General features: G+C 44.0%; 1 protein-coding gene across 5 annotated transcripts in view; it reads right to left on the reverse strand.

The window, feature by feature from the left end:
• The window catches only part of PTPN13 (protein tyrosine phosphatase non-receptor type 13), a 196,459-nt gene extending 184,439 nt beyond the window's left edge, over nucleotides 1–12,020 (reverse strand). For 4 of the 5 annotated variants that reach the window (XM_061583095.1, XM_061583093.1, XM_061583092.1 and 1 more), the window contains exon 1: nucleotides 11,398–12,020. The gene's annotated coding sequence lies outside the window, so the exon portion shown is untranslated. The remainder of the gene's footprint in view (nucleotides 1–11,397) is intronic. The other variant, XM_061583096.1, reaches the window with a different exon arrangement.
• Nucleotides 12,021–24,316: the final 12,296 nt, after the last annotated feature.

A 24,316-nucleotide genomic window follows, 5' to 3' on the forward strand; every position in this document is an offset into this window, starting at 1 on the left:
TTTTACCTTGACCACACCTAAAGTCATGTGTGATGGCAGGTAAGGGTGGCTGAAATGGCCTCTCAGGACAAATTAGGCCCACAGGCTGGAGGTTCCCCATCCCTCGTGTGGACAATACTGAGCTCGACAGATCAACAGTCCGATTCAGTATAAGGCAGCTTCCTAGTTAATTGAAAGGTTTTACTGTTGGGTTCTTTCATTGGAGGTTTTTTTTTCATTGTACTGAGCATATTTAAACTGGCTGTTTTAGTGCACACTGAGTTTTATGTTTGTTTTTAATGAAATCGTATACTTGTTTTAATATAAGCTGCCTTGAGACAGCTGCCGCTTAGAAACATCTAAAAAACAAATATATAGAGCCCAACATAGATTTCCTACCTCGCTCAGGTGACATAATAGTATCTGATCACCAGAAAGAACAAGATATTTACGGAGATATGCACAACCCAGTTTCTTCACCTCCTTCCCAGTGCAGGTGCAAAACAATATTAAGGGGCAGCAAAGCATAACAAGCACATGAGGATGCATCTCTACCAATTTGACTTCTAGGAACAAAATAAACAGCCACATTAAACAACTTCCAGCTTCTCTGCACTGCAGAGGAATAAAGCACACTTCTGAGAATCTTTTTTTACCAGATGGATGTGTTAATTATTAGTTAACAAAAAACACACGCATATCATTAACTTAAGGAATGTCACAATGTTTTTCCTGCTTTGAACTTACATTGTAGTAAAGAACACCACCAATTAGGCTATGCTTTGCCAGTTTCACCACCAACTCCTCCTCCTCCTTGATTCTCATGTTATTTTTATAAGATTACAGGTGAGTGTTAAATAAAAGTTAAGCTGATGGAGATGTAAAAAAATCTGGCTGTGCAAAATTGAGATGATGGCAGTGCTGAGCCACTATCTTCTCTGAGCAGGACTCTTAACTACTCAAGGTGGAAACTGCTATTGAATAAGAGTGGAGAAAAGCACTTTGTAATTAATTAATAACTACTAGCCACTGCTGTAAGGAGCTTTCAGATAATGATGATGATATCCCACCTTTGCTCCAAGTAGCTCAAGATGGCACACATGGTTCTCCCTCTCTCCATTTTATTCTCACAACAACTCTGTGAGGTGGGTTAGGTTGAAAGAGAATGACTGGCCCAAGGTCACTGTTATGGTTGTCGAAATCAGGGCTGTGGAGTCAGTGCGTCCAACCTTCGACTCCGACTCCTCTATTTTTCTACTGACCGACTCCGACTCCTTCATAAATGGCAAATGTATATTATTTATTTAATTAATTATTTGATTTATATCCCGCCCTTCCTCCCAACAGGAGCCCAGGGTGGCAAACAGAAACACTAAAAACACTTTAAGACATCATAAAAAGACCTTAAAATACATTAAAACAAAAAAAATTAATTATTAATTTTATTTTGAAACCGGAGTCAGAGTCGGTACATTTCCGACTCCGACTCCACGACTCCGACTGCACAGCCCTGGTCAAAATGCAGGCTGATGTACATTCTGCAATTCTGTGATTGAGGTACCCAGTGCGGAAACTAGTGTTGAGCTCAGAATTCATCATCCTGTGAATGTCAGCATTGTCTTTTTTAATCCAATACATTTTTGATCCGTAAGATTGCAAATACAGAGTTGAAAGTGTATGAACAATGCATAACCAGCCAGATAACGTATTTGGAAGAGAAGGATAGAAACATAGGAAGCTGCCATATACCAAGTCAGACTGTTAGTCCCATCTAGCTCAGTACTGCCTACACTGACTGGCAGTGACTCTCCAGGATTTCAGTCAGAGTGGCAAGCAGTATTAATGTAATGTATTTTTAAATACAATAAATTTACATAACCTAAATGGGAACAGAAATGAGCAAGTTGGTGACAGGTGAGGTGAAATCACAGCTGCCATTCCTACAGAGCCAGAAAACTGGCCAAATGTTTGTAGAGGACAACAGATATAAAACTTTGGGGACCTGGGAAGTCTTGGTTTGGGGGCAGTTGAATGCCTTGCAGGCATGATTGTGGGTTATATCTGCACGCCTTCTGTCTTGAGAAAGCACTAAGAAGCCACAATGGAGGTTTCTGCAGAAAAGTTTTGAGAATCACTGCAACACTAGGACAATTTGCCAAAAACACTCCAATGCCGAAAGATTTTGAATGTGTGAATCAACAGCTCATATAGACAATAACTAACACAAATAAAGGGACAGAAGATTAAATATAGACTTAAAACCAGAGAGATCCAAGTGCTACCCGCTAGTATGTGTCACTCAAAAGGTACATAATTAGGGTAAAACCTATGAACTTTCTGTGACAGAGATGCTCTGCTTGCAAATGAGCAGGAATACAGACCAACCCAGAAATAGCCAGCAAAGGAAGCTCTAATTCTATTCCTTAGCCAGCCTTGAATACCTTTTCCTAAGCAGAGGAAATATTAACCACACATTTTGGGGAAAGATGGATCAAACATCCTGGTTTATTTGCCTGTTTTGTAGACTGACGTTAAGCCAGACTTCCCTGGTTTGGACATATAAAGAACACTGGTTTAGGACAAGACAGGGTCTTTGCACTAAAGCCAGTGCACAATGGGAGAAGGGGAGAGCCCAAGGGAGGAGCACTTTGGTTTACAAAACCTGGAATAATTGGCCAAACTGGATCAGTGGCTTCTTCAAGGCCACTTTGCAAATACATAACTGGGCTGAAATTTTAAACAAGGCCCTTACAGCTCATATCTTAGCTACTATATCTGGTGTGGACAGATTTCAATCTACTTTGTTTTATTTTTACTAGAAACCTGAGGGCTTACCATCTAATGGTAAGTGCAAAGCCGCAGCTTTGGGTGACAGAGCCAATTACCCACTGCACTCCTCAAGCCATACATCTGTATATCTGAAGTACAGAATTACATCTGAGGGCTCTTCCAGATGACCAGTTCATTCAGCATTCATTCTGATTTGTTTGCAGGGACGTTAGATGACGTTACATCAAAGCCAGTGTTATTCCACATTTTCCAGTGCATTCCTAACAACCAAATTTTTTGAGGTGGAAGGGGGGAGTCTTTTGGTTTTCGCTGAACAGTCAGAACAGTAAGAAACCCTTACTAGGACCAATTTCTTTGCTGCCCTTTCCCTGCACCACAAAAACACCCACTCTCATACAAAAAGCACTTGATACACAAGTACATTCTCACCACAAAGTGACAGCCATAATCTAACATGGACCTGCATGGAACACTAGCTCTCTTGGGGTGCTCACCCTAAAAAAGCCAGGACAAAAAGTATTCAGGGGGCTGGATGCGGTGCATAACTGCCTAGGTCGCAAATTTCTTCTGCATCCCCACTCCTGAACTTCCCGCATTGAGCAGGAAGGTCAGAAAGAGGTTTCTAAGCGTGTTCAGCTTTCAGATCCTTCGCACTGTATACACAAAGGTCAGAAGTGGAGGGAGAAGACAGCACAAGCAGGGACATTGGGTGTGGGGGCTGTGTAAGTCTTCCCTGGCCCCAGTGGAGGCAGGTCCCTCGGGAGAATGGGGCACTGCCCCACCAACCTCAATCTACCCTTTAGCCCCTTGGAAGATCAGACTTAAACCCAGAGCGGATTCCACTGCCTCACTATCATGGAACCACCAGCTGTCACTGACGTACAATAGAGTAATTAAAGCTGTACCACTGAGCCTCACAGGAACCTGCATGATGAGAAAAGACTTGGACCTCCTGTACCAAAGGTGTAAGAGTCTCACCAAGTCTCCTCTGCAAATCTGAGCAGACTTGGGACTCTGAAAGGCTCCTAACATGCTGCGGCATCCTACAGGACCAGAGCTACTGTCTTGCAGGGACAGTTTGCCATGAGTCCCACAGCTCAGCCACGAGCACGGCACAGTTAAGAAGTTATGCCCTGTTAGGCGTGCAGTAACAGAGCAGAAGGGACATTTGCTGAATTTCTTCACAAGGATGGATTCCACACAGATTTTTTTTTGACACACCAAGTAACTAATCAGGACAGATTCACCCCTTACGTATTAGCGTATTTCTGAGATATTCTAAGTGTTATACTTATTTACTAGAAATATAATTAATTTATTTTTCAAGTGTAAATGTGAACCCCGAGTGAGGACAAATTTCTGCTTACAAACGTGCATATCGTACCCATGTGCACCAGGACGGGGCAGTGGTTTGGGGGTCAGGAGCCAGGAACTGGGAGCCAGAGAGCAAGCAGGATCTGAGGGCCACCAGGAGACAAGGTCAGAGAATGAGCCAAGCTAGGAGTTAGAACCAAGAGGAAGACCAGAAATGAGTATATACTAGCAGTCCAGTACACTTTGTTGATCCAGCAAGGTTCAACTGGAAAAGGAAGACCTTTCTTCTTCTTCTTCTTCCTGTCCAGGAAGAGCCAGGCCGGGCAGGTGGAACCAGGGCAGAACAGGAAGGTTTCCCCTGACAGGGTGCAGGTACTCATCTCCCCACATGCGGCAGAGGTCAGCAGTTCCTGACAACATGTATGTGTATTAGGAAGTCAGGATTGGCTGCAGCTCCATGAAGTGGGTTCTCTTCAGTGGCACTCCTGAATTTGCCATTGCATAATGCATAAAAAGATGTTCAGAAATCACATGGCAGGAAAGCAAGTCATGTCAGTTTAAATGTATACATCTCTCAGATAGCTGAGGCCCAAAAGTGCCTTGCTTCAATTTCAATCGTAAGGCTTTATATCTTAAGATATGTCCGTCTTAGTCGTGAATAGCTACAGACTGAACAATCTGATAAGGGGAAACATGTCTTGCAGAATATAGTTTGGTCTAAATAAAGCAACACATTTACTTGCAAGAAATATCACTTGGAATGCCATACAAGAAACGGATAAAAGCAGTTGTAAGGCTTCCTTATGACTTTCTCTCAAATGAGGCAGATTTGTTCGGGAAACACAAAGTTTGAGAAACTGACTTCGTTAAAAAAAATCAAAAGGAAGGCCCAGTTCCCACATAACACTTGCTTCCATGTCACAGAAACTTTGGATTTCTTCCCAGGGAAGCATACAGGTGGAAAACGCTATGCCTGTACTGGGCATTCCTAAGGATAGTTTCATTATGGTCACATGAGAAGGAACTGTCAGAAGAATTCCTGAAAAATCTAAATGAAAGGGCAGCTCCAATTAAACAGTTTGTGTTTATGTCTCCATTCAGGACTTGCTTCAAAGCATTCCATGCAGTCATTATTTCAGAAGATCCCTGCAGTTAGCAAGCTGCCATTTGCACCTTTCAGAATATTTGCTCCTTGCGAATTTTTTTAAAGTCATGATAGCAAAGGCCACCTTGAAGCATGAAGCTCTGCATTTAAAGACTGTGTATAAAAGATGTCTAATTTGAAGTGTATGTTAATAAGAAGTTCTGTGTCCATGGCAGTTAGTTACTTTTACCTCTCTCACATAACCTTTATGTAGAAATCATATACTTGCCAGAAAGTTCAGCTGATCTCATTGGGACTTATTTCAAAGCAAACATGCATAGGATCAGGCTTCTAGTCTATGTTCTCCTACCTAGACCCTTCTTTACATCCCTACTGGGAATGACTTCATTCATTATGAAAAACTCTGGTATAACACAATGGAATGCATGGTGGCCCTATAGAACAAAAGTGCCAAGAGTGTCTTATGGCACCTTAAAGATGTAACGTGGCAAAAGCCTTCATGAATTAGAGCCCACTTCATCATATCAACATGGCATTATCTTCAGCTCATAAATATCAGCACAGGTTGGCACAACACAGGAGAGAGAGAAATGTAGAGTGGGCAAAATGACCGTGAAATTCAAGATGTATACAAAGCTCAAAAGTATACCAGATAAACACAATGAGTATTCATAGCATGGTTAAGTAGGGGAACAATGCAATTATCCTAGGTTTAACACGTGGAATGGGAGATGTTGTCTCGACTCAGGTGTGAGCAAATAGTATCAAGCTTTCTGGTAAGTTCTGTTTCAGCAATTTCACAGCAGTCTCCCTTTGAAGCTCCTTTGTTGAAGAACAATAGCAGTAAAGGATCCCAGGAAACTAAAATATTCTCCCATTGGTTTCTGAATGTTGCCAATCCCCATTTCAGATTTGCGCCCATTTATTCTTTTTAACTCCTGTTCTGGCTTGCCTGCACTGGCTACCTATTTGCTTCCGGGCGAGATTCAAGGTGCTGGTTATGACCTATAAAGCCTTACATGGCGTGGAACCGCAATACCTGGTGGAACGCCTCTCCCGCTATGAACCTACCCGCTCACTTCGTTCAGCATCTAAGGCCCTCCTCCGGGTACCAACCCATCGTGAAGCCCGGAGGGTGGTTACTAGATCTAGGGCCTTTTCTGTGGTGGCCCCCGAGTTGTGGAATAGCCTCCCCGAAGAGGTACGCCTGGCGCCTATATTATTATCTTTCCCGCGCCAGGTAAAGACCTTCTTATGCTCCCAGGCATTTTAATCATTTTATCTTTTTAATCTTGTAATACTAATCCTTTTATCATCTTATATTTTGTTTAATTGTATTTTGTTTTCATTGTGTCTTATATGTTTTGTGATTTTATTATGATGATGTATGTATTTTATCCTATTCTGTTTACCGCCCTGAGAGCTACTTGCTATGGGCGGTATATAAATGCAACAACAAAATAAATAAATTCTTTTGCACAGAGATTGATCTGTTTGTCCTACATAGAAAGGACAGAAGGGCATTGCTGGAGGGTAACAGCATGTGTCATGTTGGAAGATTCAGATGAACAGGTAAAGTAGATCTTGATGTGGCTAATGATGCTGTAATAAGAAGATATGGGGACAGAGTTGGAAACTAGGTTTGTTGCAGGGTCTGGTCCCCTTTCCTTGTGTCTCTGTTATGTGGTCTGTTATTGGTCGCCAGTAGCTATTTTAGATTAAGGGGATATCTGTAAGCAAAGACACAAACACACAAGTCTGATGGCCTCTAATTTGTGAAAGCTTCTGCTGTAATAAACTGCTGGCCTTTAAGGTGCTACAAGACTCTTTGCAGTGTTTGCTGTAACAGACTCATGTAGCTATTACTCTGGAAGCTGTTGCCATAAGAAAAGTGTCTTATCTCTGGTCATCACACCACATTTTACTAAAAACAAAATCTCTTTCAGGGCCAAACTAAACATTACACTTTGGAATATAGGAAGCTGGTTTATACAGAGCCAGGCCACTAATCTAACATAATCTATCTGAGGAACATCTACACCAAAGGTGGCCAAACTGTGGTCCGTGGACCACCAGTGCTCTGTGAGCTTCATTCAAGCGGTCTGCCACATATTAAATATTCATATTGATTTTAATTGTTTTTAAATGCAAATTGTAATACAATAAAATACAAGAAATAACAGATGCAATAAAATACAATTAAAATCATACAGCACCTAACACAGCACAGTAGAATTGCTACACCTGCAGAAAAATCATAAAGTGGCCAAGACCATTAGCAATTTTCAAGTAGTCAAGGGAGGGTGGGAGTTTGGGAACCACTGGAGTACACTGATTGGCAGCAGCTATTCAGGCAGGAATCTCTCCCACTCCCACCAGGGAGATGCTGGGGATTGAACCTTGGACCTTCTGCATGCAAAGCAGATGCTCTACCACTGAGCTACGGCCCTTCCACAACTACTTTATGAATTGTGTGCAACTACATCTTCTGGGTTTTGTTTTTACTGTAAGTGCAATGGGGGATATTATTACTATTATTATCATCATCATCATCATCATCATCATCATCCCACCCTTCCTCCCAGAAGGAGCCCAGGGATGTTATTATCCTGACTACAGGACACAAGCAAGGCAGGTTTATCCCTTCTATAGCAACCCTTGATGGAAATCCCACTACAGTCAATGGAAACTTTTTTTACTAAGCCTCATAATGGAGAGGGGCAACCATTTCCATCCCCAAAGTGGGTGGGAAGGAAGAAATTCAAGCGCTGCGGTCAAAACAACAACTCCCCGGCATCAGTAATAAACTAAGGAAAAACAGAAGATACATTAAGCAAAAAGTGTAGTTTGGTGCTCAGAATGGAAGCTCTTAGAAAGATCATGCAAATCATGCAAGTCATGCACAGTATATCCCAAGTTCCATCACTGAGGACAGTCCATAAATGCAGGGCTCTATATCAGTGCCCACAAGGAATGGGGAACTTGTGGTCTAATAATACGTGAACGGCACAACTCCCATCAGTCCCAACCAGCATGGCCAAAGGTCAGGAATGATGGGAGGTGTAATCCAACATTTGGAAGACCATAGGTTCCCCATTCCCAAAATAAAGGTTCTCCATGTTCATCTAATAACAGAAACAATCAGGATTATTGTCAGTCAAATATTTTGACTTCTTTGCAATTGTCTACCCTCTGTTTTTGCTTAGGTAATGCATATGGATAAACATCCTATCACATGTATTTCTCCTGCTCTCTAGTTTGAGGTGGAAACTACTCAGTGAAAAAGAAAAAGAAAAAAAAACCCTGGCAATATGTAAACAATATGTTTGTGGTTAGATGACAGCCAGTATTTGAAGAAGGTAGGATCAAGCCACAAATCAATGCATAGCACGTGAAAGGAGCAAAGTAAATACAAATGCTCCCCCAAAAAGAGGTCTTTAAATTTAGTATTTCTTGTCTGCTCATTTTCAAGTTCAGACTACATGATCTTCAATCCCTTGTTTTTTGTTCTCTTCTGATTCCCAACTTGGAACCAAATGGGAAGACAAATACAATTCCATTCATCTATCAACATCACTAAAGTAATCAAGCTGCTGGGATAGAGACTGAGTCTTTACATTTTCAATGTGTGTATTAATTCCTCAACGAAGAGCCCAAGATACAGATTTATTATTATTATTATTATTTGATTTATATCCCACCCTTCCTCCCAGCAGGATGAGGCAGTTAACACAAAGTCAAGTTGTACACTGTGATGGCAAATGGACGAGCCCATTTGCTGAGATAAGGTGAACACGGGGAGAAAATAAGGGGTGCAAAACCCCATCCATGCCTGCCAGCTGTCCCATGCAAATAAGGAGAGGGACCACAACTCTGCAGCAGAACTCCCGGCATCCCTAGCTAGAAAGACAAGGTAGCAAGTGACACGAAAGACCTGTTTCTGCCCAAGATCCTGGAGAGCCACCACCAGCTGCAGTGCACAAGTGGATTGGATGGTCAAAGCGTCTGGTACAAGGCAACTTCCAATATGGCTAGATGCCATGTTATGGAAAGGGACGTAGCTCAATGGTACAGCATATGCTGTGCATGCAAAAGGTCCCAAGTTCAATCCCTGGCATCTCCAGGGTTAGGGTGAAGGATCACCAGACATGGGGTGGGAGACAGGGTCTGGTAGAAATGACCTGGGAAACTAGCAGCCTCAGTGCAAGGGGAGTGTGTGGTGAGTGAAGGGTAATAGCACCTGGGAAGCCCCAGGATCCAAGGAGCTTGGTGAGGAGGCCACATTTCACCAATGACATCCAAATTCTGTGTTTATCTTGCAGATTGTTACCTAGTCCCCAATCTGAAGCCTTCCAGGAATGAAAAACAATACACCACCCTCCTTGTCAATCAGGCTGTAGGGCCAAAAACCCTGTAGTTGTTATTTTGTTAAGCGTGCCTTGAATTTCTCCAGTTGGAAACAGTCAAAATGCCAGCAGAAAATGTGGCACAAATTCTAACTGTCCCCTCTCCCCAACAATCCCAATCAGACTGCAGCCACAATCTATGCCATGTTTCAAGAACAGGGAAAATACATCAAACTCATTCTATAAAAAAGATGCTTTAACTACACCAGTTGTCAACAACCAGCTATGGCTCTACAGTTTTGGATGCCCTACATTTAGCTTGGGATCCACCCAACACACAAAACCGGTTGCGCTGTTTTAATTCCCAACAAAAACCAGAGTACTACAGAGCAACTCCAGGCGGCCCTCTACGAAGTCACTGTCTTCGCTGTTTTTAAAACATGTAATTTAAAGAGAATGACACACTTGCCAATAGGAGAGAGATTATGCTGTGGTTTTGCGGAGGTGTTGATTGCAGGTAGATGAATATCAAAAATGAAAGCCATTTTATTTCTCATCACTCCCCAGTAGATTTCTCCTTCGATTCCCACTTTTCTCCCACAAATCTCCTCCTCCAGATCTCAATTGAACCAACTCTGGATTATTACCGTACTCCAGAAAGAGATTTAGGGCTAGCATGCCAAGATCCTCAGAAGAAAGTTCTATAGGAGTGACTGGGAATTATTCTCTCAGAAAAAGTTTTGTATCTGGGTGCCAACATCTTAACTTTCCAAGTTCAACTTTTATTCCAAATGTTTTCTCCATCTGCTGCTTTGTGAACCTCAAAATTTCTGCTCTTCTATGCTGAGGTTTGGGACAGGAAGTGGTGGGAAACCTTAACAACAACAGCAAAACAGCTTGCATCAATATTCTCTTTCCTCCCTTGTATTCTTCTGATGAGACATAAAGTTTCCACAATAATTTGAGAGAAACAGGCAAGCAGGCCTGCTGTTTGGAAAAAACGGACACACAACACAGTGTGGGGGGGGAGCATCTTGTGAAATTCCCCCTTCCTTCCAACTAGTCCATCTGTACCAAAGTCTCTTCACAGCCTTGACGTCTGTCATTCACACACACGCACAAATGCGCATCCCAACTACAAGCAAAGAGCTTTCTCTCCCACCTGATTCTGAAAACAGGCTGAAGCAAGGAAACCCAATGCTGCATGTTCCACGTGGGGACGATCAGCGTAGAAACGGATTCTTTAGGACTCCAAAACACCACCACATTTGTGGTTTTTTCCTTTGGCCCTTTGCAAACGCGGCATTTCAGGAGGGGAGAGGGAATTGTCCAACACACATTTGCTCTGCAGCTGGTCACAAAGGATGCCCCAACATCATCACCCCCTCTGATTCCCAATAATTCTTTCAAGTACAAAAGCAAACAACAAAACAGGTCTGTTGCGGGAATCTCTTCCAGGAGTGGGTAAACTTTAACCCTCCACAGTTTTGCTGAACTCCATCTCCCAACAACCCCCAGCCAACATAGCCGGTAGCCAAGGCTGATGGGAACTGTACTGCCACAACATCTGGAGGGCCAAACGCTCCCCACCCATCCTCAAAAGCAAACTTCTCCCCAACCCTTCAATTCCCCCCTCTCACTGACCGGGGGGGGTGGTCGTCCAGTACACGCCATCCTTCAAACTCCCAAGCCCTTGCACCCACCACCATGCCAGCCCGTCATTCCCTTCCCAGAGACAGCCACACTCCCACGAACTAAACACGCGGAGTCCCTGTGTGGAGGGGCATTCTGAGAGGGGGGGGCACCGCGAAGAACACCGTCTCTTCCCACCCGCCCAAGGAACCGACCCAAGACTTCACCTACCGGCCGCTGGGAGTTCAAAGTCTGGGTGCTGGAGTGCTGGGAACGGGCCGGGTGGGGGGCGTCTCTTCCCTCCTCCCCCACGACGGGACTAAGTGGAATCTGCCAAAGAGTCCAGGGAGGGGGAGGAGGAGGAGGGGGGCGGCGGCAGGAGCAGCAGCATCTCCTCGGGGCTGCTATTTGGTACGCCCCGAGCCCCCCATCCCGTCTCCCTCGCACCACCTCCCTCAGGCGGCTTGCAGGCTGGTTGGTCTGGCGAGGAGGGACGGCGCTCCAGACGCAAAGTCTCCGGCTTGGTCGCTCTTCTGCCTGCGAAAGGGGAGCCGATCCCGCACAGCCCGGCTTCCCACCGGAGGAGCAGGCGGGGAAAGTCAGCGCCGTGCAGGGTCTGGCTCTTTATTTGCCCCCCTTCTCCTCCTCCCTACATCAGCCTAGGCTGCCGCCGCCGGAGCGTGTGCGCGTGGATGTGTGCCTGCGCGCGCGTCTCTAACGCTGCCTCTTCAGGGCTGTAACCATTGTAACCAGCGGCGAAGCGGCCTCCCCCGCCTGCCTTCTCATTCACTTACGCCCCTCTGGCCGCAGGGAAGCTGCTGACACAAGCTCGTTGGGATCCCGGCGCTCTCGCCCGCCCCCCTCCTGTCCCGCCCCGTTTTGGGGCCCTGGCGGGTCTAGCCGCTCTCTGGTTACTAAGCCAACCTCAGGCCTGGTGGCGGCTGCCGCTGCTGCTGCTTACTACCGCCGGCGCCAAGAGCAACGTAGGGTTTTACTTTTTCAAAACTCCGCTGGAAAGGCCCACTCTTTCTCAGAGCGCATGAGAGTCCTCGCTTTGTTTTTCTATACTTTGCACTGGCCCCTGCAAATAATAATTAATAAAACATCGTTGTTTTCTATTCTTTGCATTGGCTCCTGCTTATTTATTTATTTATTATCTTCTTTGCATCTGCTTCTGCATATTATTATTAATAATACTTTCTCTTTTCTTTGCACTGACTCCTGCATATAATAGTACCAGTAGTAATAGTAATAAAAATAGTTTTTGCCCTCTATTCTTTGCATTGGCTCCGATATATAATAATAATAAGTTGCTTTCTGTTCTTTGCATTGGCTCATTCTTACTATTATTTTCCTGTTCCTTGCATTTGCTTCTACATTTTTTTCCTTTGCACTAGCTTCTGCATATAATAGTAATAGGTTTTTTCTACTCTTTGCATTGGCTCCTGCTTACTATTTTTTCCCTTTTTTATTGGCTTCTGCATATTAATGATAATTTTTCTTTTCTTTGCACTGGCTCCGGCATATAATAATAAGGGTTTTTTCTATTCTTTGCATTGGCTCCTCATTTCCCCCCTCTTCCTTGCGCTGGCTTCCTTGCATATTAATAATAATCATTTTTCTTTTCTTTGCATTGGCTCCTGCATATAGTCAGAGTAGCAGCAGTAATATTAATAGTTTCTCCCTCCTATTCTTTGCATTGGCTCCTGCATATTGGTTGTTGTTAGAATTAAAAATACCACCTGAACCTATGGATGGGTTCCTCGTTGTGCATCTGCTGTGCCCGGTAGCCTGCCAGATTGGTACACAATAAGACCATATTCATCCTTGATTTTATCGTGGATGAAGGTGCTAATTTGGTGTGTGTTACCGAGACCTGGGTGGGTGACCTGGGAGGAACTGATCTGACCCAGCTTTGCCCACCTGGATACTTGGTGCAACACCAACACAGGCTGCAGGAACGGGGGAGGAGTTGCTGTGGTCTACAGACTTCCATCTCTGTCACCAGGAAACCACTCTGTCTTGGAGCTGTGAGGACCTGCACCTGGTGTCGGGCCAAGGAGACAGTAAACTAGGGTTGCTGTTGGTGTACCATCCACCCTGCTGCCCGGCAGCTTCTCTGACTGAGCTGGTGGAGGCCATCTCGGCTGTGGTATTGGAGGAATACAGAACAATAGTCCTGGGTGGTTTCAATGTCCACGCTGAGGCTGCCTCTAGTGTTCCGGCTTGGGACTTCATGGTCTCCATGATGGCCATGCGGCTATCTCAAGTTGTCACTGGCCCAATGTGTAGGGCAGGGCATACCCTCAGCTTGGTTTTTGCTCCAGATGGAGGAAGGGGTGGTCTGGAGATGGGGGGTGGATGTCACCCCATTGTCATGGTCAGATCACTTCCTAATGAAGTTTAGACTTATGGCTTCGATCCTTCCCTACAGGGGTGGTGAACAGATTAAGATGGTCCACCCCCGAAAACTAATGGAATCCATCGGATTCCTGAATGCCCTGAGGGAGTTCCCAGTAGATGGAGCAGGTGACCCTGTTGAAGCCCTTGTCACGCTGTGGAACAGCAAGGCGCATCGGGCTCTTTACATGGTTGCCCCCGAGCACCCTGTCCAGTATTGTGGAGCTCAGTTTGCACCTTGGTACACCAGTGAGTTAAGGGCAATGAAACAGGCTGGATGACAGAGCGCAAGTGGCAAAAGACGTGCTGTGAGGCTGATCATAAACAACATAACCGTGCCTACTGTGTGGCAGTGAGGGCGGAGAAGAAGGCCCACTTCTCTGCCCCCATCGATTCTACTATTCTATGATTCTATAATGCTTTGATTTGGATTCCTGCATTGAGCAGGGGGTTGGACTTGATGGCCTTATAGGCCCCCTCCAACTCTACTATTCTATGATCCTCAAGTAGCTGTTCAGTGGAGCTTTTCTGTATTGTCAGGGGTCTGTTGAGGTCAACTCCAGGAAAGTTTTAGACCCTTCAGAGGCCCACTGTGAATTGTTTGCAAGGCACTTTGAGAGTAAAGTTGCTTGCCTTCATAGCAATCTTGATGCCCCATCCACATCTACTGTAATCCCCAATGAGGTGTCCAGTGCAATGTCTGCTGCAACTTCTTGGGAACGGTTTCAGTTGATGCGGCCTGATGACGTAGACAAGGTGCTTGCGATGATGCGGCCAGCAACGTGTCCTCTCGACCCTTGCCCTCCTTGGCTTATTAAAGCTTGCTGAGTGGGTTTGACCGAGTGGATCCAAGGTGTGGTCAACGCATAATTGTGGGAGGGAGTGGCTCCAGCCACCCTGAAAGAGGTGGTAATCCGACCGCTCCTGAAAAGCCCACCCTGGACCCATTGGTCTGTGACAATTACTGACGGCTCGCAAATATCCCCTTTTTAGGGAAGGTGATTGAAGGGTTGTGGCGCAGCAATTTCAAGTACTCTTGGATAAAACGGATCATCTTGACCCATTCCAGTCTGGGTTCAGGCCTGGTTATTGGACTGAATCAGCCTTGGTTGCCCTGATGGATGACCTTTATCGGGAGAAGGACAGGGGGAATGCGGCCCTGTTACTCTTACTTGATCACTCAGTGGCTTTTGATACCATTGACCATGGTATCCTTCTGGGCTGAATTGGTGAGATGGGTATCGGAGGCACTGTTTTAGAGTGGATCCGATCCTATCTCCAAGGTTTTCAGATAATAGTATTGGGTGATTTTCTTTCGGCCCCCTGGGCAGTTGTGCCCATTTGCTACTGGGCCAAGTTCAAGGTTCTAGTCTTGGTGTACAAAGCTCTATACAGCTTGGGACCAGGATACCTGAAAGACCTTCTTATCCCTTATATACCCATTCGATCACTGTGCTTTGCAGGTGAGGGCTTCTTGCAAATACCATCTTATCAGGAGGTCCTTTCTGCACAACATAGGAAACGGACCTTTAGTGTGGTGGCACCTACCCTGTGGAATTCCCTCCCCTTAAATATTATACAGGCGCCATCTCTGTTATCTTTTTGGTGCCTATTGAAGACCTTCCTCTTTCAACAAGCGTTTTAAATTGAGACCTTATCTCAGTCTGCGTCTGTGTTGGAATTGCTTTTTAATATGTTTTTAAACCTTTTTTTTAAAAAAAACAATGTTTTTAACCTTTTTTTAAAGATGTCTTGAAAGCTTTTTTTAAAAAAATGTTTTTAAAGATGTTTTAATGTGTTTTAAAGTCTGTTTTTATGATGTTTTAAATGTTTTTAGTGCTTTTGTTTGCCGCCCTGGGCTCCTGCTGGGAGGAAGGGCGGGATATAAATCATATAATAAATAAATAAAATGTTGACTGAGAACCCTCACTTAATTTAGTGGGATTTCATTTCGTAGTCTACACACAATGAATGAAGGGACTAGTCGTGTGGAGCTAGGGCATTGCTGCTTTTTTCACATCTGTGACTATGATGTCATCTCCTGGGGCCCTTATTTGCCACTTCTTCATATGCCCGTGAAATGAGCAGAAACCCACCAAATAAATTCAGCAGAAGGAAAAGAAAGTTACACTATAGCATGCTTGGCTAAGGGTTGAACTACCACTTTTACTTTGAAAAATGCAAAGGTTCCATTATTATGATCAATCAAAATGTCACAACCTAGTGATTAAGCTTTTAACTCCACCTGAACTCTTCATGAGGCTGAATGTTGAGCAAAGTGGGGAGGGGGGACTGAGAAAAAACCTGGCTTGGTATTGAACCCTCAACATCAACACTGGTCAAAACTTCATTTTTATCAGAAGGGACATTGCTATGGAGGTAGGACCATGGGGTTTGTCATGAGGGCTGCACTTCAGAATTTACCATTGCACCACTGGAACAAACCCAAATAGATGCAGACCTGCAGACTTGTACTTCTACAAGCCGAATGTAATGGTGGTTCTGCATCTGTTAGGACTAGTCACTTCTTCAGTGTGGCAGTATCTACACTCCGGAACTCCCTGCCTATTAACATTAAGCAGGCACTCTCATTAAACATTTTAGATGCCTGCTAAAAATGTTTATTTAGACAAGCCTATCCAGATATAAATTTTAGTTATTTACATTTAAATTTTGCTGATGTTATTCTCTGAACTATAATTATTTTATACTGCTTATGTACCCTTATTTTTATTGTGGTTTATAAATCTAAATAAAAATAAATCAGCATGCAAATTTTACATTAATAACAATAAATATAAACCACCACTTACTAGTATTTATTGTCATTTGCAATGCCATATGTGTTTGTAAAATGTTCATGTTTTTCTGTATTAGTACAATAAAGATACTACTTTTATATAATTGTGTCTTCATTTATTGTGTAAATCAGTAATTTTCAGTCTTTAATTACTTGGGACCCACCTTTAACCCAAACATGCATTTAGAATCCCATTTCATTTCTTTTTTTTTTATCGTATGTCTATATAGTGGTAGTGGTAGACCCACCTTAGATCAGGCTGTGACCTGATAGTGGGTTCCAGCCCACCAGCTGAACACCAGTAGTGTAGAACAGGCTTCCCAAATTGGTCTGTGGACCACTTGTGGTCTGCAGGCTTAATTCAGGTTGTATGTAGCATGTCCACATTATATCTTCACATTGATTTTTCATTGTATCGTGTGTTTTTTAGTTCTTGTATTTTATTGCATTACAATCTGAATTCTATGGATTTCAAATTGTAACACTATAACATGTAACATCAAAAATAAACAATGAAAATACAATTGAAAATCCTACAGTATGTAGCACAACACATTACAGTTGCTGCAACAGGAACTGAAAAAAATCATTAAGTAGACCGCCAAGGCCATTAGCCAGTTTTCAAGTAGTCTGGGGAGGGGGGAATTTGGGAACCACTGGTGTAGATCCTTGTTGTGAGATTCTTTGCCGTCTACAACCTTTCAATAATTAACAATAGCCTTAACAATAAGTGACTGGCATAAATGTGTTCACATATAATTTCCCTCTGCTTCTGTTCCCCTCTCCTTCCTCTGCTATCTTCCCAGTGTTGAATTTTAGACTGTAAGCACCTTGGAGCAGGGACCAATCCTCTTTTATTTTGTAAAGCACAATGAGCCGTGATGGTGCTGTTATTTATTTTATTTTATTGTTTCCGTTTACGAGGTGCCTAATAAAATATATTATCTAGGCAACATACAGCATAAAAATAAACAAAATGAAAAACGTACCATAGAGGAATTCCATTATAGCAATAAAACTAGCAACAGTTCATCAATAAAATCCAACATGTTAAATCCTATTATAGTTATTGCTAAAAATAATAATGGGTGGTATTCAATTTTACTCCTACTCAGAGTAGACTCATTGAAGTTAACAGACATGAGTAATTTTGATGGGTCTGATCTGAGTAGGACTTACCTGAATGCAACCCAAAAACAATAAGCATGCATAGGATTGCATATTTATGTAACTTAACTTACATTACACTAATTTACACACATGATCATAGTAATTTTTACCACAGTAGGTCAGCATTATATCCCCAGAAGGTAGTTCAGTTGGATTGCTATCACTTACATTGAGAGTCAGTGTGGTGTAATGGTTAAGGTGCTGGACTAGGTCCTGGGAGACCAGGGTTCCAATCCCCACTCAGCCTTGAAGCTCATTGGATGACCTTGGGCCAGTCACTGTCTCTCAACCTAACCTACCTCACAGGGTTATTGTGAGGATAAAATGGGCAGAGGAGAACCATATACCCCACCTTGAGCTCCTTGGAGTAAAGGTGGGATAAATGTAAGAAACAAATAAAATAAAATACGTATTTCAGCGGGAAAGGGAACTGACGTTCTCAATGAAGGGCCGCCTGAACTGCAGGAGAGAAGGAAAGACAGAGGCCTGATATTGTACAGACACATGGATGGACTCAGCCTGCAAGTCCACAGTGGGTCCTGGGTCAGTGTGGAGGATGGATGAATGAGCAACATCAGCCTGCTAGTGCCCAAAGGGGGTGAAGGAGCAAGTAAACCTTGCTACAATAAATAGATGGAAGCTTTCCAAGCTAAGAAGAGATTGAATATCCCTGTGAACACAGAATGTGATATTTAAAAAGAGAAAAACTGGGACATAGAGGACACGGAATAATGGGCTGAAGTTGCAGGAACCCAGATTTCAGCTGAACATTAGGAAAAACTTCCTAACTGTTAGAGCGGTACGACGATGGAACCAATGATCTAGGGAGGCGGTGGGCTCTCCAACACTGGAGGCATTCAAGAGGCAGCTGGACAGCCACTTGCCCAGTTTGCTTTAAGTTGGATTCCTGCCTTGAGCAGGAGGTTGGGCTCGATGTCCTTATAGGCTCCTTCCAACTCTGCTGTTCTGTGATTCTATGGTCTCTCCACCACCTCCACTTTCAGAACTCTCTAGCTGTGTACACATTACCAGCTTAAAACACAGCTAGCTCATTCTTTTTCTCAATTTGGATCAAAACTGGTTTGAGGAAAATGCATCAAAATGCAGTACTGTATTTCTCAGAAATGACAGGACAGATATGGATTGTGGCTGTTATTTGTAAAGTACTTTCCAAACCAGCAGTGGGAACGCACTGGATGCAGAATAAATAGGAGTGTGGACACAGCTATTCTGCCACCTCTATCTTTTATCTTTTTACCGTTTTCTGCCCCCCCTAATTTTTTTCCAATTATCATATTCCATAATGCAACGAAGCTCGGGTGGCGGCCAGTCGGTCGCTGTCTCTCAGTCTAATTTATTTCATCGGATTGTTGTGTGTATAAAATGAGGTAACTGTCTATACTGGCACAAGTTACTTGAAAGGATACGAACAGGTTAACGCTCTTCTTTTTAATTAAACCTAGTTTGGGTTAAAGGTGAGCCGTGGATTTGGAAAACGTTGAAGACTATTGATTGACGTGGCTGTAAATATAAGGGCCTAATTGACTTTTTCCAAATGGCACGAAAAATAACATTGGAAAGCGTGAACTCCTTAATGAGAAATAATAGTGAAAATAAGAAGAACTCTTTCAAATTAAGATAGCCAAGAAAGACAATGAGTCTTGTGGCTCCTTAAACACAAACATTTATTATACCTCTTTGTGGACAAGAAATAGAGGATGGCAGAAGATAGATTGGGATCTACTGGTAGATCTAGATATTTTGTAATAGATCAGCAGGGTTTCTGACTCACAGTTGTCTTTCCTCCCCCTCTTGTAAATTAGGGTAGAGACATGCTCACTGTTCTGCCGGTTCCAGTGTGTCTCCACCTCTCTCTTTTGAAAATGGGGGCACATGATGTTAGTCAAACCCTGCCCGTTTTTACTGTAAAACCTTGTGGGATCAGGTTGAGTGCATTTCCCCCCCCCCCCGCTTCAAAGAGATTTCACAACTGATCAGCAGATCAATCCTTTCCCCCTCCAGGTGTGGCCAATCGAAACACTTTGCTGTGCTCACAGCCTTAGATTGCTGTAAAAGAACACTGGGGAGTGGGACAGGAATGGATTTTTATATGAAATGATTTGTGAGCTTAGTTCTGGCAGTGATCACAAATTCCTAGACGGAGCTCAGAGGCACCCTGTTCCTTAATTCTTAACATATGTCTGTCCACCTGAGCCAATATTTTGCACCTGGCTCCAGCTGGTGGAGCTCAGAGTGCTAGCAGAAGACAAAGCAGATCCTGCAATCCTGAAGTCTGCCCACCCCTGGACTAGAGTAATTTCATCAGATTTCAAGAAGCGTAATTCTCACGGGTACACACACACACACATACATGGCGAAAACTGTAAGCAGTGAAGTCAGAGGGAAATGAAATGCAAAAAAACACCATTAGACCAGGAGTGTTGTAAAACAAGCACAGCAATCCTTTACAGCATTCAGCAAGAACACTGAGTTAATTAATGTCGGTACTGCGATAGGAAACCCTTGTCTCTATTCCAACCCAAATGAGTAGAATCTAACTTCTTAATGAATTGTAATTCGGTAGTTTCATATTAGAGCCTGTCTTTGAAATGCCTTTGTTCAAATTTGGCCACCTTAAAATCAATAACAGGGTATCCTGGGGAACTGTGGTCACTTCCAGGTGGCCTGTTTATTGAACACAGAAGCGTAAAATGTTCAGTTGAGCAGTTATGCTTCAGAACGCCAGTTGCTGGAAAAAGGAAAGTTAACAGAAAATGTTCCAGCTGGGATGGGGAGAATGCTGTTTGTGCTCAGGTCCTGCTTTCGGGCTTCCCAGAGGCATCTGGTTGGCCACTGTGAGAAGAGGATGCCAGACTAGATGAGTCACTGGGGGAGCAGATTTGATGCACAAGAGAGCCAAATCAGTGGTAATTGCATAACCTGAATTTCTTTATATTGTCAAGATAAACTAGACTTGTTCAATAGCCTTTGGGCAAGTGATTCTCTTGCATCCTTCCTTCTTTTGTCACATTTTATATACAGTGGAGGCTGGTGCATTTAGGGCACAAACCTCAGTCTGCCCTCACCCAGTCCCCACCTGCCTGCTTTCTTATTTACAACCAGTCCAGGAAGTGGCACTGCCTGTCCCCTTCCTCCTCCTCCTCCTCCTCCTCCTCCATCTCAGTGTTGCCCTAGCAGAACTCAGCAGGGATGAGGATGGGGTAAAATTAGTTGGCTCTACCTGTTATTGGCTCTGGTTCTACCTACTTTAGCTCCACCGAAGGCCTCCTCCCACCCCTGCACCAGTCCCTGTGGGCACCAGCCACCTCTGCTTACCAAATTTTAATCAGGTCATGTTCACACCATACATTTAAAGTACATCTCATATGCATTTGAAGCTCAGGGCTTCCCCCAAGGCATCCTGAGAACTGTAGTTTACCCCTCACCATTCCCAGCACCCTTCACAAACCCTTCACAAACTACAGTTCCCAGGATTCGTTGGGGGTAAGCCATCTGTTTTAAATGTGCATTAAAGGTGCTTTAAATGTATGTGTGACCAGAGTTTCTCACCTTGACTTTACTTCGTAAGAATGTAAGAAGAGCCTGTCAGTGGCCCATCTAGTCCAACATCCTGTTCTTACAGTGGCCAAACAGATGTCACTAAGGAAAGCGCACCAGCAGGGCCTGAGTGCAAGAGCACTGTCCCCTCCTGCAGTTTTCAGCAACAACAGGTCATATGTCTATTATCTGCTTACCTGACCGCTTACTTTAATATAAACAAATAATATGCAAGGGTGTTGTTTCTTTTAAATCGGGGGATGTGTGGGTAAGCGACTTTATATTCCAAACATAATGCAGAGTTTGTGTTTTATGGGAGCGAGGGTACGGCAGGAGAGTGAATGAGTAAACAATTACAGGCTTCAGTGCTCTAGCTTGGAAAACTGCTGTGTTTACTTGCAAAACACTCCCTATGGAAGACCCACAGGCTTGTAGGCTTCAGGAAATTTCCCCCCTCAGGCTCACTGAGGAGAGACCGCTAGGATCCTATCACAGCAGGATTTTCTAAGCATTTGTCTCAATCCAGTAAAGATTATCTGTGGGCAAAAACAAGCCTTCATTGGCATGGAAGGGGACCCAAATGCACAACAGGATATTTATCTGGGGTATAAAACTCCACAGCCTGTGCCTTTGCTTGGCATGCAGCTTGGACAGTTGCCCACCAGATGTTTGGAAAATGGAGGGACTTGCATCAAACCATGAGCAATATAAACGAAAGTGATGCCCTTTGTAGAGAACTGTGGGGAAAAGTTATGTGTATGGGTAAAGGTCATATTGCTAAATACTGGGTATGTATGGCATTTTCTGTCCTATAAGGCCTTTGTTGTTGTTGCTGTTATGTGCCTTCAAGTCGATTAGGACTTATGGCGACCCTATGAATCAGTGACCTCCAAGAGCATCTGTCGTGAACAGATCTTGTAAGTTCAGGTCTGTGGCTTCCTTTATGGAATCAATCCATCTCTTGTTTGGCCTTCCTCTTTTTCTACTCCCTTCTGTTTTTCCTAGCCTTATTGTCTTTTCTAGTGAATCATGTCTTCTCATGATGTGTCCAAAGTATGATAACCTCAGCTTTATCATTTTAGCTTCTAGTGATAGTTCTGGTTTAATTTGTTCTAACACCCAATTATTTTATAAGGCCTACAGAGATAGAAATGTGTGGTAAAGTAAATAATCAGGAACTGGAAGCTGCCTTGTACGAGACCAGATTATTTGTCTGTTCAGTAAATTGTATATTATTGCTGACAGCGGGTGTTGTGGGTGTCAGGTAAGCAGGTATTTCAGATCCCTGGCTCTCTGATGCTCTTTCTTTCTATTAAAGGTGCTATGGACTGAAACTGGGACTTTCAACATGCAAAGCATGCCTTCTTCCGCTGAACTAGGGTCTTTTCCTCAAGATGTGTTTGCTCACAATTTCTTACTCCATAAGAAGGTGGCAATAGGATTAAGTTCCTAAAGGATGCTTATTTGACAGATGTACAGTAGTCACTGGCAGACTTTTGTGGACAATTCAGGAGTTCAGGTACACAGCTTGAAAATAGAAAGGGTAGTAGTATAAAACATGACTTCCCCAATCTGTCACATACTAGTGTCACACCTAGAAACATCCTAGAATGGCTATATCAGGACAGACAGGTAAAGGGGTGTGGTGATATGGGTGGGTCTCTTCCTGTGGGCGAGTCTCCATGCCCAACTCAGGTTTTAAAATGACTGACTGATTTTCACCATGTACATTTTGAATGTGCTGCAAACCACATGAATGCATGTTGTTTGTTGTTGTTGTTGTTGTTTATTGATTTATATACCACTTATATGCCAAAACGGCTTCTAAGCCATCTATAATATAAAATAAATTATAAAATAACATACGTAATTAAAATGCCCAATTAGCTTTCAGTTAGAACATTAAAACATCCTTAATTAAAATATGCAACAAAACAAACCAGTTAAAAACATTACAAGTAAAACAATTAAAAACAAACAATCAAACCAGTTCATAAAATCAGACATTCACCTGCAGCAGGAGAGTGCTCACCTAAACAGGTGTGTCTTCAGGAGCTGGCAGAGTGCCCATACTGATGGAGCCTCTCGTATTTCCGCAGGGAGGGCATTCTACAATACTGGTGCCACCAGTGAAAAAGTCCACCTCCATCTTACCATTGTTGTTGTTGTTGTTGTTTGAGGCATTTTGCGGCATTTTGGCATCATTTTCGCATGACGCGCCCAATTATACTCAATGGGGTTCCGCTGTACGGCAATTTCTGCTTTACGGCGGGGGTCCGGAATAGAACCTGCCGTATAAGCGGGGCCCGCCTGTAGTTCCCATTTAAAGCACAATCTTTCTGTTTTAAAATTCTTATATCAAAGTACACCATATTGTAGTAGACAGTAATCTTCCCTGCTCTAAACATCCTTAAGGCTGCAATCGGAGAGCCTGGCTGGGAGTCCAGAGTCTGTGAATTCAAATCCCCACTCATTTCTCCTGGGTGTCAAGGGCCAGCTAAAGATCACCCCCACAGTGAGTGGCTCAGGGGTTACGTGCCCTGCCACCTGTGCAGCCGTTGGCAAATTGCATAGTCCCAAGGAGCCCAGTTGCCCCCCAGCTGGCAGTTGCAGACAAGGAAGGGGCTGGCTTGTGCAGCTGTGGCAAGCTGACCAGGCCCTAGCCAGCTGGGGAGGACTAGCCTCAGAGGGATTGAGAGGCAATGGTAACCCCCCTCTGAATACTTGAGGGCAGTCCATTTCCATTTCAAATGTATGGGGAGGGGGACAGGATTCATGGCTGCTGATGCCCCCACCGCCATCTTGGTTGATGGCACACATGCGCTGTATGCTATGCGCAGTACGCAACTAAGATGGCAGTAGGGACATCAGTCCCTTAAAGAAGCCTCCGCCACCATCTTGGTTGATGGCAGCCCAGTGTGCACAGTGCACGCAGCAGAACAAGACAGGAGAGAGGTAGGTGGAGCGAGCAAATAGACAGGCAACCTCCCTGTGATCCGTGGCAGGGACCCTGCTGCAGATCGCGGAAGGGAGCACTACTCTCCCACCCTAATGAGGGTTCCTTCAGGGGCCCCTCTGGGCCACAGGGGCCCTCAGTCAGGGTCCGACCTGGCCACCCTTTGGCACCGGCCCTGGTTGTGCGTAATCCCAATATCCAAGCTGTGAGAGATCTCCAGGGGTCCCTGCGCTTATCCAGGGTTTGGTTTCCTTGGAAAGAAAGTC

The sequence above is a fragment of the Rhineura floridana genome, chromosome 9, assembly GCF_030035675.1.
Source record: "Rhineura floridana isolate rRhiFlo1 chromosome 9, rRhiFlo1.hap2, whole genome shotgun sequence".
In the NCBI taxonomy this organism is placed as follows: domain Eukaryota; kingdom Metazoa; phylum Chordata; class Lepidosauria; order Squamata; family Rhineuridae; genus Rhineura; species Rhineura floridana.